This window comes from Plectropomus leopardus, chromosome 21 (assembly GCF_026936395.1).
Source record: "Plectropomus leopardus strain MGB_pleo_1.0 chromosome 21, ASM2693639v1, whole genome shotgun sequence".
NCBI classification, from domain to species: domain Eukaryota; kingdom Metazoa; phylum Chordata; class Actinopteri; order Perciformes; family Serranidae; genus Plectropomus; species Plectropomus leopardus.
Genome location: NC_142196.1, coordinates 24,082,176 through 24,099,870, shown reverse-complemented (window position 1 = coordinate 24,099,870; position 17,695 = coordinate 24,082,176). Strand labels below are relative to the sequence as shown.

Below are 17,695 nucleotides of genomic sequence, written 5' to 3'. Positions count from 1 at the left end.
CGCTTTGGTTAAGTGACAAAAATGCTTTGCTAAGATTTGAGAAGGGTTATGGTCATGATTAAAAAAGCCAACTTTGATTGCTGGACTGAGATATGACACAAACCCTGAACACAAAATGGTACATGCCCATCTACCGGTCAGTCACACCCTGACATTTAGCAGTAATATGAAACTGAATATCAGGAAGTGTGGTTCCTTTTTTTCTCCCTTCTTTTAGTGCAGAGAATGAAAATACCTGCAGTTTCAAGGAGAGTCATTACTTTTTTTTAATATACTGAGCACATCCACTTTAGAGCGTGTTTGAAGCTGCATGCCAACTCTGGATGTGGACCAGAGACACAGTTGTTTTGGCAGGAAGAACTAGGCCTGGATGATAGATGAAGCCGGAGGCAGTGTGCTGAGGAGCCTCTGACGTCTCTGAGACCCCTGCCTCTCCATGTCCACTTCCTTCTACCTCTCATCCTGCTGCTAGCCTCCTCGCTTCTGATGCTTAATCTGTCTCCTCAGCAAGCACACTCTTTAGTTTATAGACCTTCGCCGCCCCTCCTCTCCCTCCTCGTCCATGACGCATCACCCTCCATTCTCTTCATGTCTCCTCTGCGGCCTAATTGATGGGTGAACACTAACAAGTTGCCCTCCCTCCATCTCTCCACCGTGTCCTGGTCCTGAAGGGCCTCTCTCTCTCCCTCTTTCTCGTGCTGTCCATCTCCTCAGCCTCCACCCCCACCCACCCCCTTTCACTGCTCTGTTCATTATTCATTAAGTTTCCCTTTGGATCCAGAGAGAGCAAAAGCACGACTGAATTCATGGGCAGACTCAACAGCCGGCCCAAGGGTACCCGAGCGAAATGGATGTGTGTGTGTGCAAGGAAGCGAGGGAGGAGGAGAGAGAGGAAGAACGACAATGACTGACTGACAGACTGACTAATTGATTGACAGAAGCAAAGGGGGCAAAAGAAGGAGTGAAAGTCAAAGAATAACAGCGTCCTACCAAAAAGAAGGGGTTCAAAACAGGGTAATTGGGCTCTGAAATCAGAAAACGCAGAGCAGCCAAGCTGAGAAGTGCTGGTTGCAGCAGGTGATTGTATTTTGAAACTGAAAAGAGGTAAGCGTCGCCAAGCTGAGAGGCGGCATGTACAGAGGGACTGAAGGTAAAAAGGGTTTGAAACTGAGAATTTCAGTGTGAATAAGGAATGGATAAATGTGCCATATCTGATTTTGACATATTAGTTGTAGGATATTGGTGCATCAGAGGGCAAATTAGGTTATTTTAGCTGTGTTTGATGTGGTAATCTTCTGAAAAGCGGGTAATTAAAGATTAAGTTGACCTCATGAAGTCAATCATTGACAATAAAAGAAAGTGATAGCAAGCAAATTTCTGTCCTGGTATAATATTTTCTTTATCAAGACTTACATGTGCCTTATTTCTTATGATGCCGTCACTAGTTCCATCGTGTCATCAAAACATCATCGATATTTATTTGTAGTCAATCGATTGTGCATGTTTCACTATTATAATAAACATGTAAACATGTAACACCAACCACCCCACAAGTAAATTTATAGCCATGGTATAATTGCAAAGTATTCCATCCATTGCCTGTGATTTTTTTTTTATCATATTTGTGGTAATAAATATAATGCACTGTAACATCACCCATTGGTTTGTGGGCTACCATGCTGAAGCCTCTGGTTTGGCATTTTGGCCCTCCCCATCTTAATTTGTGTTTTTAGCCAGAAGTGAATATATTTGGATAAGTGGGTTGAGCTGTGGAGGAGCAAAGGCTGGCTCTGACTCATAGACTGCAGGCACACCCTTTATTGTACATAACTTTAAGCCTTAAAAAAAAAAAATTAACAAGTGAGTGATATAAAAATTCACACCCCATGCAGTTGTCATGAATGTGAAATTAGCAACAGAGACAAAAAATGCTTCAGTACCAGACTGTTAACATGTTAATGTTTGCTGTGAAGTTGGTTATAGTTTATTATGGGGGTCTGGAGGAAGTGACTCACATTATGAGCAAGCTTTGAGTGGCCATTCAAGGAATTGCAGTTTTAAGTACTTCAGCATTTACTTTTCTGTCTGAAGGTTGCTTGAGGGTACACCCTGGACAGGTTGCAATCACAGGGCTGACACATAAAGTAATCACAATGTAATCACACTCCCATCCACATCTAACTTAATTCAGGCAATTTAGAGTAAACAATTAACCTAACTGGCATTGAGGGCTCCCTCAACCTTAAAAGCAGAGAACCTTAAGGAAACCCACACTATCACTAGATGAATATGCAAACTTCACACAGAAGGGCTCAAGGCAGCCTGCAGGTTTGAACCAAGAGCACTTTTGCTGTGAGGCAAAAGTGCTGCCCACCACCACCCTAAATTGGACAGTAATCTCCACTAACATGAAATTGCATTTATTCAGAAGTATGGAAGCAAGTAATAATATTCAGTCACCAAATATGAAAAAAATAATATATTTAATATAATAATTTAAAAAAAAAATGGACCTAAAACCTCTTCAAAAAGTACTGGCACTTGTGCTATCCCTTGAACTAAAGCTTTCCTCACTTCTAATACATGTCAGTGGATATCATGGCAGCACCATGGCAGCAGCTACACAATTTATTTGTATTGCATTCAATTGTATTACTCTTGATGTCACATTCTAACTAACAAAATCACAAGTAGGCTTTTTAATTATTGATTTAGTAAAACAAGATTTCTGTACTGCAAAACCAAGATGCTATGACAAAAGTAGGTATGCCTAACATAGGGAATATGACTTTTTTTAAAGAATCTTGTGGGTTTCTAGAACGGTGAATGAATCATGTTATTGTGGATCACATCTTTATATGTTTTGTCTGCAGAAGAACATCTGTGCTGTTAAAAATAAGATTTGGACATTGTGGTATCGTTTGTCCGCAAATGATTGTGTGTCTGTGCTTTCAATCCTTGATCAGATTACAGCCAGACACTGAACATCATCATAATGCCCCAGGGGAACAGACCCGCTGACAGACTCAGTGACACCACATGTGTAGACAATTGAGGAGGAAAGTTTCTTTAAAGATGTATACATGGTTGCAGATACAGCTTTGAATTTTAGAGAGCGGAGCGGAGCATCTTGGAAACATGGTTCAAAACAAAACGTCATTCTTTATTGAACGCCTCAGTGCATCACTTGAAGTAACAGCTGACTGCTGATGCATGCTGTTGTCTATAAACAGAAGCTATGCATTGTGGGCAGAGGTGTACATTCAATGGGATGATTGGTAGCAAGGATTCTGTGGTGCCATGACAACTGGACAGTTTAGGTCAATTTTATCATCTCAGCTAAGCATACTAATGTATTTTTGTGTCTTTGTTTATGTAAAAGCCTTAATAGTTTTTCATAAAAGCTTTGCATTGTAATTCATTTTCATAGACAAAAGAAACACTAATTACCATCCAATTGAAACAGATTGATAAATGCATGTGCTCTACCATTATCTCTGTGTTCTGCTTCTCTACAGAGCTTTTTGTGCTCAAAACATTTATGATAAAGTTGTGTTGGAGTACATGGGCATGCTCTATTCTAGTCTAAGACTCTCAAAAGGCCAAAAAATAGCATGCAAAATGTCCTTCTTAACTGTTGCAAGCTACGCATTCTCTTCTTTGGCAAGGCTAGATGAGCAAATTACTTTATGAATCTTCAAACTATTTTTCCCGAATTCTTCACCAGTGTTGACCTCACTTTCCTAACTCTTCTGAACTCACTGGAGTAATTGGTAGCCGTGCTTTGCTGATGGCGCTATTAAAATTCTAGGGGATAAAAGCAGCTCTCAACTCTTCATGACTGAAAATAATCTCATACAGATAACCTTAAAGACACTTCATGTTTTTAAGAAATATTGGATTGTCAGACTATTTATGTCTGGATGTGTTCAAAGCTTTTGAAATGGAATCTCAGATTTCCATCTTTGTTAGTGGAAGTCACAGCCTCAACCTCATAGGTGTAGCTTCTGTGAGAAACATGCCATCACCCCCAAAAAATATGAATTGAGGGAAGAATAGTCTTGGCCCAATTATTTTCTTCCATGCACAATCATTATTATTTTATTTGGACCTTTTAAACCACATTACTGAACCAAAACATCCTTTCCACTTAAAAAAGGTTGAGGTACTCCTCTTGCTACAATCTTATTATTTCACTCTATTCATTTTGTGCATATATCCGTTCAGCTACACTACATGTTTAACCCTTACTGCATCTCTTGTCAGTACTTATAAGCAAAATGTTTTTGGCTATATCCCTCCTTATGAGTTGTTATGGACATTGATGCAAAGCTGCAATTTATCCTCATACAACTACTTCTAATATATCTAACAGAGTAGCAATCCAGGAATGATATTGCTTATTCAATATGAAGTTACATTTAAGGTAAAGTTACGTAGGTTAGGTTTAGGCTAGTTAAAGTTAGGTAGGCAGGGTTAAGGTAGCAAATTCACATATATTCCCTTTAGGAGAGTCATGTTAGTTAGGTTTAGGCTAATAAAGTTACGTCGATTACAAGGTCCACACACTAGCAAAATGACTATGTATTCAATTTTATTTCACAAAATGTAAACAACACATCGTGCATAGAACACATGAGGGTTATTTTCAAATTGTGTTGAGTCACTTTCATATGTAGGCCTATATTTATGGACAGTGCATGAGAACAAACACTGTGTGTCATTTAATAGTTGCCGATGTTATGTATTGTTTAAATACCTTTATATCCTAGATTTGAACCTTGACCCATGAAGTCAGAATCTTTAATGCAATTATTCACTCCAGCTCTTTCTCCATTCCTGAAAAGTTGCAGTAATTCTAAAAAAACTAAAAACGGAAGTTGCTGGCATGCAACTTTATGCAGTTTTGCTGCTAAAATAAGAAACATCGGTGCAGTGTTTAGTCTGTAGCTCCATCAGTTCACTGTGGAAGCTCTATATCCTACTGGGACAGTGAGGGAAGGTAGGCTGTGTCTGGCACCGTGTGTGTGCGTGTGTGTGTGTGTGGAGGAGAGAGAGAGAGAGAGAGAGAGAGTAAGAAAATGAGATAGGGATAACGTATCGCTTCCTGATCACTATCTTATATAATCACGTGTTAACAGAGAAAGAGAGGAGCAGAGGAGGAGAGGGAGATAATGGAGAGAGAGGTAGGGGGAGGCACGGGGAGGCCGGTCCGAGCCCGATAGCCGTGGATTGATCTGAAAACCGACCAATCGGGCGCCTTCCTCGGCCTGAGCCGCCGCAGTAGCCGGGCAGGATTGGAGGGATGCTTCGGAGGAGAGATGCGCACACATGCACCGGCTCGGCTCGCTCGTCCCGTCGCCCGCACACACACACACACACACACACACACACACATACACACACACATACATGCACGGGGAGGAGAAGGAGAGTATCGGCTCTCAACAAGCCGTGCAGTCAAGCTCTGCCCGGGAGAGGATGGCAGCTTTACTTTGCAACTGAAGGAGAGACGGAGGAAAAGGAGAAATGAGGAGCAAACTCAAACTCGAGCATCTTTTTTGGCGTTAAGGTGCCATGTGCGTTCAGGGGGGGTCGCGCGGACAGGTAAGAGAGATCAATAAGTTTGTCTGTCTTTGAGCTGTTATCTGTACAAGTTTTGCATTTTGCACCTGTGCGCGTGACTGTCTTCGGCGCGGGCGTGTGCCCCCCGCCTATAGCCTATAATGTGATGTGTTTGATAGAGCTGGCACATAAATAGGTGTCTTGTGCGCCAGGGCATGCGCGCGCGCTCGTTAGTTTGTGTGCGTGAGCATTTTGCAATTGCACCCTTGTGAAATTAAGCTGAAGGAAGCCAGACGAGGTGAAGAGAAACAGAAGAGTGCGCACTTTCTCTCACTCATTTCTCGGCTATAATGAGTGGATTTGGCTCTCGCGTGCTTCAGTCGTTTCTCCTGGGGTGTTGTTGCACACAGCGGCTCGGTGGAGTTATGAATGATAGACAGGCTGCTATAACAGAGTGGGAGTTGGAGGCTATCCGATCTCTCTGATGCGCGTGCCGCACCAGTGTAGCCAGACTGAAATTTACGCGCACTGCAGGAAACAGGAGTCCACTCCACTGCAGCCTTTCTTTAGGTCGAGATTTCTCCCTCCGCACCAGATTCCATCTCTATATACAAAGAGGGAGAAAAAAAATGCAAACATAAAGACAGGTATTGAGTGGATGCCTCAGTCATCTGAATGCTTTGACAGTCGTGTGTAGACTGATGCGTGAGCCAAGTGCCAGATGCTTAGCTGTCCCTGTTAATGTTGCATTGATTGGCTTCTGGTGAGCACAGGGGAGAATTGTACGGCTGCCAATCTTCAGCATTACATTTTTTTTTTCTTTTGGCAAGGTGATCACCTCTCTCATGTGTTTGCAAATGTTTAGGAGGTGGATGGCAAGTGTCATGTGACTCAGTAGCATGATGTTAGGCTACAGTGTGTGAAAAAAAAAAAAACTGTGGATGTTATTTTTTTCCCATATAGAATGACTCCACTATGGAAACACTTGACTATGCGCTTTGACAGTGATGCAGACACGTTATGAACATGTATGATCTGAAACACTGTGCTAAGGGAGGAGTTTTAGTAATTTATTTTTTTAATTTAAATCTAGGGGCATTTGAAGCGATCTCGTCATGTGGACTGGGTGGCCAAAGCCACAATAAATGATTATTTTCAATATCACAATCAGACACTATTTTTTTCAAATAATGGCTTTGTCTATACCATATCAGATATAAGTAGAAAAAAAGGTCCATCACATTGCTCCAGAATGCATTTACTATGATGTAAACAGTAGAAATGCTAGCTTTATCCAGTAGATACTTGCATTTTCTTTGATAAACTGTTCATTTAGTCATTAACCATTGGTGTTTCTGCAAGAGATTTACATACAATATGTAATATGGAACACAGAGGCTTGTGTGGAATGCAGACAACATGCAAACGATACATGTATGATCAAAAACACACTGCTGAAGGAACATTTTAATAGTTTATTTTCTTTAATTTGGCCTTGGGACACTGTAGCAGTCTCATCCTGTGTACTGGGCTGCCACAGCTGCAATAAATAATTATTTTCTGTGTCACAATCAGTTGTTCTTTTTTCAGACAAATGCATCATCTGTATCATGTCAGAAATGAGTAAAAAAAAATGTCCATTGCAATGTCTGAGAATCAATTTACAGTATTGTGAACAGCTTTATCCAGATGTTTGCTTTTTGTTTGGTTAATTGATAAAGCAGCCGACTGAAATACAGTATGTAATATGCAACAAACAGGCTTGTGTGGCATGCAGACAACATGCAAATGTGATATATATGTATGATCAGAAACACTGTGGTGAGGGAAAACATTTTAATAATTTATCTTCTTTAATTTGGGCCTGGGGACATTTGAAGCAATTTAGACATGTGGACTGGGCTGCCACAGCTGCAATAAATAATTATTTTCATCATCTTAATCAGTTGCTCATTTTTCAGTAATTGCCAAGTGTATACCATGTCAGAAATGAGTAAAAACAAGTCTTACGCAATGTTCCAGAATCCATTTACAAACAGTACAAATTACACAGACCTTCCCATGTGAGGAGATTTATCCAGCATGTTTTATGTTTGCATTTTTTGCTTGATAAAATGATTAATTCATCATTAATCATTGGTGTTTTTGCAACAGAATGGAACACAATATGTAAAATACATCACATAAGCACGTGCGGTATGCATACTCTGAAGGCATCAGCCTCAGAAGGCCCCCTGCTGAACATCCATCATCTCTCCTTTCAGCAGTAATTTATTCCCATATACAAGCCATTATCACTCTCTTTCCCCCCATTTGAAATGTGCAGGGTTGGACGATGTAACAGCAGCACTACATAATTACTGACCTAAACTTTGAATTAACCATCACAGCTACTAACACAGTCAACAGCCGGAAGCCACGACGCAGTATGTGTTAGCTTTGGAAACAGTCTGCCTATCATCACTTCCATGAATGCTGTTAAAGCAAGACGAGGCAGCTGACTGAGTTCCAAAGGAAGCCTAATAGTCGGTGCTTGAATTGGAGATTTACTGGTCATTAAATTTATTCTGGCAAGTGGAACAGTCTGGAGTTGAATGACAACATATGACAAACATAGCCCACCAGCTGCACTGGCATGGGAAGCAATGTTTAGGCTTAGATAAACAGGAATGTTTGGGGCTGTGAGTAATAATGCTTTTCATTATTAATAGATCTGATGTTGAGAAATATGAAAAAAGCCAATAACATGTTGGCAGAGCTAAGAGGGAGGCACACAAATTGCTTAATCAGTCAGACCAAAACTGAAAAAAAATCAAAAAAGTATTACATTTAGAATAAAAAAAGAAAAACGCTAATAAAAGAAAAACCTCACATAGCTGACATTTTTTACTTGCTAAGTGACCCAAATGGTAAACTATAGAAATTGATAGCTCCACAGTGAAGTACATTCGCTCAACACCACGGAAAATACATATCCTAGCAATCACCAAATAATCGTTTAATCTATTGGAAGTTGTGATTTCTGGCTCCCTCTTGCATCATTGAATTGTAGGCTATCCCTACATACAGGTCAACACATGCCCGAAAGCTGTCAAAAGAAAACTACAAATGTTCTAAAAGGACAAAGGTGGCCTCAGTACCCTTTTTTAGCCTAGATAATCTTTGTTGAAATAATAGTGTGTGTGTGTTTCCCCAGCCTGTGGATGTTTCCTTGTTTGAAAGGGCACTGAGCTAATTACACCATTATTAATTTAACTGAAGACAGCAACTCAGAATACTTACAGACTCCGGCATTGGAATATCACGCTGTGTGTCTGATGTCGACATCATGATAACTGCATGAAGGCCAAAGTGTACATCTTAATCACTTGAATCTGTGATTTGACGCCAGCTACACGAACCCTATACCCCGAAGTGTTGTGTCAACCCAAGTGTGAAGAATCATGCAATTATCAGTCAGTCATTACAGTGTGCTTGCAGCAGAGAAGACATCTTAAAACAGTGTAAAGGCCTATTTCTCAGCATGGTGGCAAGTTGCAAAACCACAACATAATTATTGTCAAACTTTGCTCAGTTTCAGATCACATTAACAGTCATTCTAAAAATAACTTGTATTTAGTCTTTTGGGTGATACTTTGGATCCTAAAAGATCAATTTTGAGCTGTTTTAGAGAAAAGTTTGCTGATATGGGTATTAAGGCTTAAAATGTACACACATTGTTTTTTTTTTTAACATGAATTTAAAGGTGCACTTTACTAGTGTTACTCACAAAGATCAGTTTCTGTAGCTCTGTTGAAAAAAAAATCCTGCTGATGTTATCAGGTTTATTTTCTATCTTGGTGACTAATATAAAGTCTATGCTGCAAACTGGAGGTGTAGAGTTGAGGGAGGTTCTAACAAAAGATGCTATGAAGTTGCATTATTGGAATTGTAGGACCTAGTATTTTTTGGAGATTGATTCATAGAGAAAGAGTGCAATGCAACATAGTCTAAAAACCATGTTCACTAGAAGGGAAAACAAACAGTGCTACAATATGCAATTAAGGACTGAAATGCAAAAATATGCCTGTAGCTACCTTTAAACATTAGATTTCAGCAAGTGAAATTATTATTCTAACACCCTATGTATACCTGAGAGAAAAAAAGGTATATTGACAATTCGGTAATGTCTATCTCAGTGTCTCTTCTCCTTGCCGTGATTATCTTGGAGACATGATCCCACTGAATGACCAAAGGGCAAAAAAAACCTTTGATTTTTACAACTTTTTAATCAAATTACTTGGTAATTTCATCATTTGACCTAACAAAGATCGAAACAGGCTTTGTAGACTGTAAAAAATAATTAACAAAGCTACCGTGCTGTCAGCCATCAGTTTGTTTACTGTCATTTTGAAGCATCAGAATTTGGCATTTTGTCTGTCACCATCTTGAAATTTTGGTCGGAAGTGACCATATTTGGATGAAAGGGTGGAGCTTTGGAGAAGCAAGGGGACTTTGACCCACACACTATAGGGACACTTTGCGGTCAACTTGTCACCTTAAAATGGACCACCCTTTATTTTGTGAGGTTAAGCCTTTGCAGCATTTTAACGGTTCAGTTGTCATGAATGGAGAAATTAGCTATAAAGCTTAAAACTGTTGTTTTGTACTAGACTGTGAACATGTTTATTTCTGCTGAAAAGTCAGACTTTTGAACATGGTAGTCTATCGGGAATGACTCGCTTTTGAAGCCAGCCTCAAGTGGCTGTTCAAGGAACTGCGGTTTTTGGCACTTGCACGTGTCTTACGCATAGTTTAGCTTCAACCTCTCGAGTGTGTCTGGCCAAATTAGCAACTATATTTCATTTATTAGACAGTATCCCACAGTTTTACTATTAATGGCTTGTGTTATTTCAGCCTTTATCCACTTTTGTCTTTGGCAGCTTATAAAAAACCTTGTTTACCTTGTAAGTAGTACATCTTACCACAGAGCAGCTTTGAAGCATTTTTTTCTGTTGTTTGCTAGCAGCTATAAGTGACAAGGAGGCACCTTCATGCAATACAACGTCAAGGGAGAGCAATGAATTGGTTTCTTCTCTGGTATGGGCTGGCCTTAATTGGACTTTCTCTCTGGGAAAGAAGGTTAAGGGCATCACTGGAAAATCCCCCATTTAGACTCTAATGCTAACGTTTTCTTTTATATTGTGCCAAATCAATCTTAAAGCAAGCAAGAAGCATCAGGAGGTCATGGTCCATGCAGACATGATTCACACCATGTGACTACAGTGTGATGTCTGTCACAGTGTTTTCAATCATATCAGTCGATCAGACTCGACAGGACAAAGAACAGTGGATTATTGTTCCAACGGCACAGTCGAAGGGTCATTCAAAAGATGAATCATGGCTTCCTCCAAACATTAACAGTCTGTTCACAGATAGCAAACAAAAAGTGGTCATTCACGGCCTCTGTCTGCCAACCTAGACTGATATCGTAGGGGTTTTCTGCAAGTAAGAATTATAGTAGCTTTGAAAAGGCGGGCATTGATTGATCTCATCAGTGATGGTGTCTTCTTTTAAATCCAGGATGCGACAAGGTAAAATAATCCCCTGCTTTTAATGCTGCAGTGGGATGTTATTGTGAGGTTGACAAAGATAAATGATGCATGATTTTGTGTCATTAAATTTCTTATCAGACATACGTCCCTGGTGGGAATGTAAACACACACTCACAAAAATGAGTGGCAATAAATTGAAGAGGAAATCAAAGGCTACCATGAAAAGGGCCGATTGAGGGGGGAAAGTGCCACCTTGTGACTTTATTAATAGAAAATAATGGGACACCATTGCTGTTTCATTGCAAAAATACATGTGATTGCTTTGCAACAAAAAAAGGACAAAGTATGACTGCCTGTGTCAACAAGACACTGAATTAGACAGTGTTCACCAACTGCATCCTGAAAGAAAAGCATTATTCCTCTTACAGCATCTCTTCGGGGATAGCATAAATGGATAAAAACTGCTGCGCCTTTGCCATTTAAGACTTAAAGATTCAATGGTATTGACATTCAAGTCCAATTTTCTGCTCCCCTTTGTGATATTTTTCCTCTGTGCACCTTTTTTTACGTGTTCCACATGATCTGGTATCCAGTTAAACTGATACCAGTAAAGATTTTCAGTGACATTATTGTTGTTATTGAAGTACTTGCATTGATCACATTGTGGCAAATCATTTCTGCTACTGAAATGGTCCGTCATCCAGCTGTCAATAAAGTAGACCAGCCGTCAACACCATATCTATCCAAATAGAAATTATCGACAAAAATTCTGATTGTCAAACACTACAAACAGTGTTGTCCCTCAAAGGGAACATTTCTTCCATGAGTCAAATGATAGATTAAGTATTCAGGAGGATTTCTCTTTGTCTTCCTGAATTATAGTTCCCTGTTGGGAATTTTGCACGGTTGCCATTCAGTCCTGTCATAGTGAATAAAAGCTCACATTGACAAAAAATAGAAAAGGCTTTTTAAATGCAACACGTTTTTTTTTTTTTTCATTAAATATATATCATGCAGGAAGTTTGGGCTACTGTTCATAAACAGAATCACTAGCTGAAATCAAAGTGAAAGCCAAACCCCGATTCCCTCAGTTTGAATGAGCTTTGTCCTTTTTCTGGTTGCCTCTTGCTGGATGCCTCGTGCTTACGATCTGGACCAAGTTGTTCAAAAGTAATTTGATGAAATTGCGACTACAGGAGATGATAAAATCATAAAAATGGGTTGTTGGGATTCTGAAATCTGATTATATCAAGTCATCCAGTCTTGATTTCGATCTGGATCAAACCCTCAGCCTGTGTTGTATACCAATACGTTGTATTGGAATCCCTTTGATCCAAAAAATAAAAGTGATAATAAATCAGGAATTTCCCAGTTAAAGCAGACAGCTAGGGTGGATTTAAGGAACAAAATGTAATAAAACTTAATATATTTTGAACTTAATTTGTTTAAATGTTGCTGTGATAATTTTGCTAAAGTCAGCAATTAGGCCTTTCAGTATGGTAAAGTTGAAACCAAAGCTGTTGTCTTTATAAAACAATCCTTCAACTATCTGTCAAAATTAAACAGAAATCTAGTTAGAGTTGTAATCTTGAAGATCTCCGTTTAGTTCTCTTTGGTGACACTTTTAGCAATGAACAGTAATTGCAGTGTGTTTTTTGGCAGACTACCTACATTGTGATATATTGTCCCTTTATGAGCACTGGTTTTCCAGATTGGTAATCTTGGAAAGTTTACATCTTGATTGGGGCAATTGGAAAAAAAAGAGATAAAGGTTAATTTGGATTAATGCTTGGCAGCAAAACATGGGGTTTCCAAATTTTGATCATTCTGCATATTGCATAGTGTAGCTTTCTGAGTAAAACTAAAAAGTCAAAGCTTTGGCCACAGACTGTCATCTGCACAATTTACAGACCATGTTGTTCCAGAGGCTTAAAAAGGCTTTCAGGCGAATGGCAACAGCCAATCAGGTGACAGGTAGTAAGTGGTAGAAGGTGTTTTCCATGAACTCATCAGTTTGTTAGGTGTGGTCAGAGGCCCACATGGTAATCTAGCAGAAATTTAGAACACCTTGGAGGTATTTGGCTCCTCTTGCTTTGAGGAAAACAAAATCTTTCAGAAAAAAAGAAACCTTTTGATTGAAACCCAACACACCTGGCTCATCAGTGCCATTAGTAAGAAAAAAACCCAGATCCTGTACTTTGACTCACAATTCTTGGCCTGTTTTCACCTACCCTCTTCCTTTTTTGATTTAGACTTTCATTTCTTACTGTGGGACACAAAGCAGTCTGCATCATGCTGACATTATTGCACTCTGGGTTTCTTCAGAATGGGTGAAAGCAACATTAGAATGATTCATCTCCTGCTCTCACTGTCAGTGACGAATGGGCAGCAAAGCGTTTCCTTAAAGAACACTCAGCACTATGAGAGGAAGTCTGAGTTTGATCATGGCAGAGCAAATTTATAAGGCCAAGGCAGGAAGGCATTGTGATTTCGGCCTCGGGAAAATAAAAGATGAAGCTGTACATAATGAGATAAAATAAATGAACAAGTACATGGACAGTTTGGAGGGTTTCTAAATATTTAATGGGTTACAAGCTTATTAGTTTGGGGGCCTTTTCATGGTAAAATATTTAATTAAATGAAGTTTTTTTTCTTGAAGAATTAAGGATATATTTATCTAAATATACGTCATCCCAGCTAAGTGTATACTGAAAAAAATTTTCCATAACCATCACTGTTTAAGGATTGTGTAGAAAATACTTAGAAGAAAGGCTGTACTTTGAGTCAGATCTAGTGTGATAAATTATGTAAAAATAACAAGAAATCAACACCTTAAGTCTTTTTTTTGCAGAATGTTTGCTTTAAATGTAGATGATAAAAGGATGCAGTGGCTTCAAAAAGTGATTTAGCATTAAAAAAAATATCAAAGATAAAAAGAAATGCGGCTGCAAAGGGATGCGGATGAGAATATTTTCTGTCTGCATATTTGTCCACTGTTTTATGGGAAGAATGTCTTTGCAAACCACAAAAACAGAGTGATTTGATTGCCAATATGCTGCATGAATAGTTAATGTACTATTCAGGGGTTGGGTTTCCATCTCACATTTGTGAGTGTTTGCTCTGAGTCTTTCCCTTTTTTTTCAATATAGCTTTTAAGGATGAACTGTCATTATGTAATCGCTGCGCGTTTCTGCCTGGGATCCTGGGGGCTGCCTCCGAGTATTTTATTTTGTTCTTTGCTCAAAAGCATTGGGGTGGTGGATATGCCTTTTGGTCACATTCAGGAGGTTTCAGCTTCCTCAAGAGAAAGCTTGTGTTTTATTCACCTGGGCACATCCTTTATCATACTTCTCCCCCTCTAGATTTACATTCTAAGCTTTAGGCATTTCACTCACACTTTTATAGTCAACAGTGTACACAGAATAAACTGGTAGACATTTGGCATCTTGCTGCAGGAGAGCTCAGCAGAATGTTAGCGTGTTAGTAGACAATATTGAGATTAAACCTGAGGTGACGGGTTGGTTTCTGTAGCTATTAGTTTTAGTCCAAAATGTTGCAACAGTCTGAAAAAGCAACCCTTAGTGTGCAATGTATTTGAAAGTGCAGGGCAAAAACAAATTACTTGACTATATATAAAATTTCTAAATGAGAAAATAATGTCACTTCTTTCTTTTGTTGTGGAATAGCATGAGTTGAAAATGATGTGCAGAACTATAAAGTGAAACCCTGCAGGAACTGTCGTATTGCTCATACTGCACTCATTCCGTGCTTTCAGTAGAATTCGGACTCTAACTCAAAACCCTTGTAGTATCGTGACAGAGGAAGAAGGAGAGTCACGTCACTTTGTCGGTGTCACAGTGCAATGAGAAACCCTGATGTGTGGCACTGATAAAACATTACTGTGCTGTACGCCTGTCAGACCTGCTCACCCTTCACGTGCAACGCCGGGTCGCTGAAATGGGAGAGAGATGTTAATTGGACCAATGCTTTATGAAAGTGAGAGCAAGAGTGAGAGGGGGAGAGATGGACAGGGCGTCCCTACTGATTCACAGATCTGGGGTGGATGGGAGGCGAACTGCAGGGTGGGGGACTGGCTGCCAGAGTGAAGACAGCAACCAGAATCTTAATGCTGCCAGAATGCTGCTGCAAAAGACTGAATTCGATTTTGTGTTTTATAAACAAGCAATAGTTAACCTGTAGAGAAGTTGTGATTTGATTTAAACATCACAGCTAGAGGGTGTATATTCATGTGGACAGTGAGTGTATCAGAGTAGTCACAGGAATATGAATGATGTAAACAAAAGGGTAGATGACATGAGAGAATATGATAAGTAGAATAAATAGGTATATCATATATACCTTGCACCAGTGCTTGAAGAGGGCTCGTACATACTGATTCACATACAGCAATTCTACATTTTACTCTCTGGGTTACTGTGACTTTTTCTTGTGCACTAGCTCTTTTCACAAGGTTCTCTTTTCTGCCTTTTGAGGTTCTCTTGGTGATTCATAATAACCCGTAATAAACTGCATTACCCAGATGGCACTACATGATGCTCACCTGTTCCCTTTCTCACTTGCTTTTTCTTCAACGGCAGCTAGATTTAGACACTGCAATAATGTTGGCCTGGCTCCAAAACAGCAAGACAAAGAGAACACAAACAGATGCAGAAGATCAACGTGTCCTCATACAAAAGTTTGCATGATTTCGAACAAATCAGAACCCCTCAAAATACATTATATATGTAATGTAATGCTACGTAAGTTAGAGTTAAACAAGTAAGGTTATGTTAGTTAGTGTTGGGCAAGTAAAGTTATGTTGGTTAGGTTTGGAAAAAGAAACATGATTATGACATATCTTAAAATAACTCAAGCTTTGCTCTGTTTCCAAAACAAAAGTCTCCTGGAGAAAAGTCCTGTGTTTGTTCGACCCTTCCACCACCCCAACCTGCCTTTCTATGTGGACTTTTGGTCTTTACACTGCGTCCTTCCTGACTCCTGTCCTCACATTGGTCAGATGATCAGAGCCTTGCCGTTTATGTAGGCTATACAGGAATTAGTGACTCATAATTACAGAGCTCAGACATCTGAAGGGATCTCGGAGTAGGGCACCCCACTGCTCCTTTGTATCGAAAGGGGCCAGATGAAGTGGTTTAGGCATCTGATCAGGATGCCTCTTGGGCGCCTCCTGTTAGCCCCGGGGCAAACACAGAACACGCTAGAGATATAATGTATCTCATCTGGCTTGCGGATGCCTCGGTGGGGCTGGAAAGCATTTCTGGAGTGACAGTTGTCTGGAGTACTTTGCTCAGCCTGCTGCTCCTGCAACACGGCCCCAGATAAGTGGACGACAATGGATGGATGGAATTATCTGGGTTATATATGAAATGTGGTGCATTACTTTTTGTTGGTATACGTACAAATAGTGCATGAGAACAGCCAAATGGGATGAGCCAGATAACCAGAGCTTCTAAAGTCAAGTCACAGATTACTAGATGCAGGCATTGGCAGTGAGCTAAGGTTAGTACCACTACTTGCAGTAAACAGAACTGTGAAGGACATGAAAAAAAATGTGTTCACCGGTAGAGATTTGGCAATACCTTTTATAGTGCAGGAGGTAATCAGCGCAGGCTATGTAAGAAATTAGGGCTGGATTCTTGCCTGATCTTGTGTTAGTGAAGATTCTTGGTCATCCAGGTCATGGTAATTATAGGTGTTATATTGAAGGCACTGGACTTGCTTGAGTTTCTTGAAGACATTGATGATCGTGTGCTTTTGCGTGATCTCATGAATCTGGCTGCCCTTCAAGCTAACACTATCTGAGCAGAAATGGAGGAGAGAAGTCAAGTTGCAATATAGAAACCTGTAAAACTTGATTTTTTTTTGTTTTCAGGGGCCTCAGAGCTTCCATTATTGTTTAATTGAAGTGTTGTCTCATGGGAGGCATTGTTTTGCATGGGATTTTCAAATAAAAGAAGAAAATAATCAAATGTGATGGTGAACAACAGTATGCTTATTTTAAACCATTTCTCAAATGAATTTAATAACATTTACTGTGTCATTATACTGTATATGCTGGTATAATGATATAAAATGACATATACTGTGATAGATTTTGGCCATATCTCTCACCCCTAGTATACACATCTTTGCCTTTTCTGTTATTTTCTAGTTTAAGCAAAGACATATGCCTCTGCCTCTTTTTTTGATACGTTTACACAATATTTCTGAAGTGTCAGAAAATACTGCCTAATTCATATCATCAGTCAGCGCTGACTGTACCCCGTCCACACCAAATCATTTGCAGTAGTGTGTAAGCAGATTTTCTTAGAAGCATCTCCAGAGCTGTGATTGAACCATTCACTTTGTAGCAACATCTGCCTGCTTCCTCGCCCCAAGGACTGAGTGCTTGTAAGCTAGTGCACTGTTGCCAAACTGTCAAAGCATGTGCCAAAGTGTCAGACAGCTCTCCATGTATTGAAATGAATCTCAATGTGCCTAAACAAGTCGGCCAACCCGTGCCAAGAGCCCAATTTCAAGCTGAACATCCAGCTTATTTCAGAACTAGTATTTATTTAGGTTCATATCACTTTAGA

General features: G+C 39.7%; 1 protein-coding gene across 4 annotated transcripts in view; it reads left to right on the top strand.

The window, feature by feature from the left end:
* LOC121960541 (cadherin-18) overlaps positions 1-17,695 on the top strand; it is a 194,066-nt gene that overhangs the window by 90,318 nt on the left and 86,053 nt on the right. Inside the window, exon 1 of one of the 4 annotated variants that reach the window (XM_042510304.2) lies at positions 5,318-5,607. The exons of the other annotated variants lie outside the window; for them this stretch is intronic. The gene's annotated coding sequence lies outside the window, so the exon portion shown is untranslated. Of the gene's footprint in view, positions 1-5,317; positions 5,608-17,695 lie in introns of those variants that run through there. 4 annotated transcript variants of the gene reach the window in all.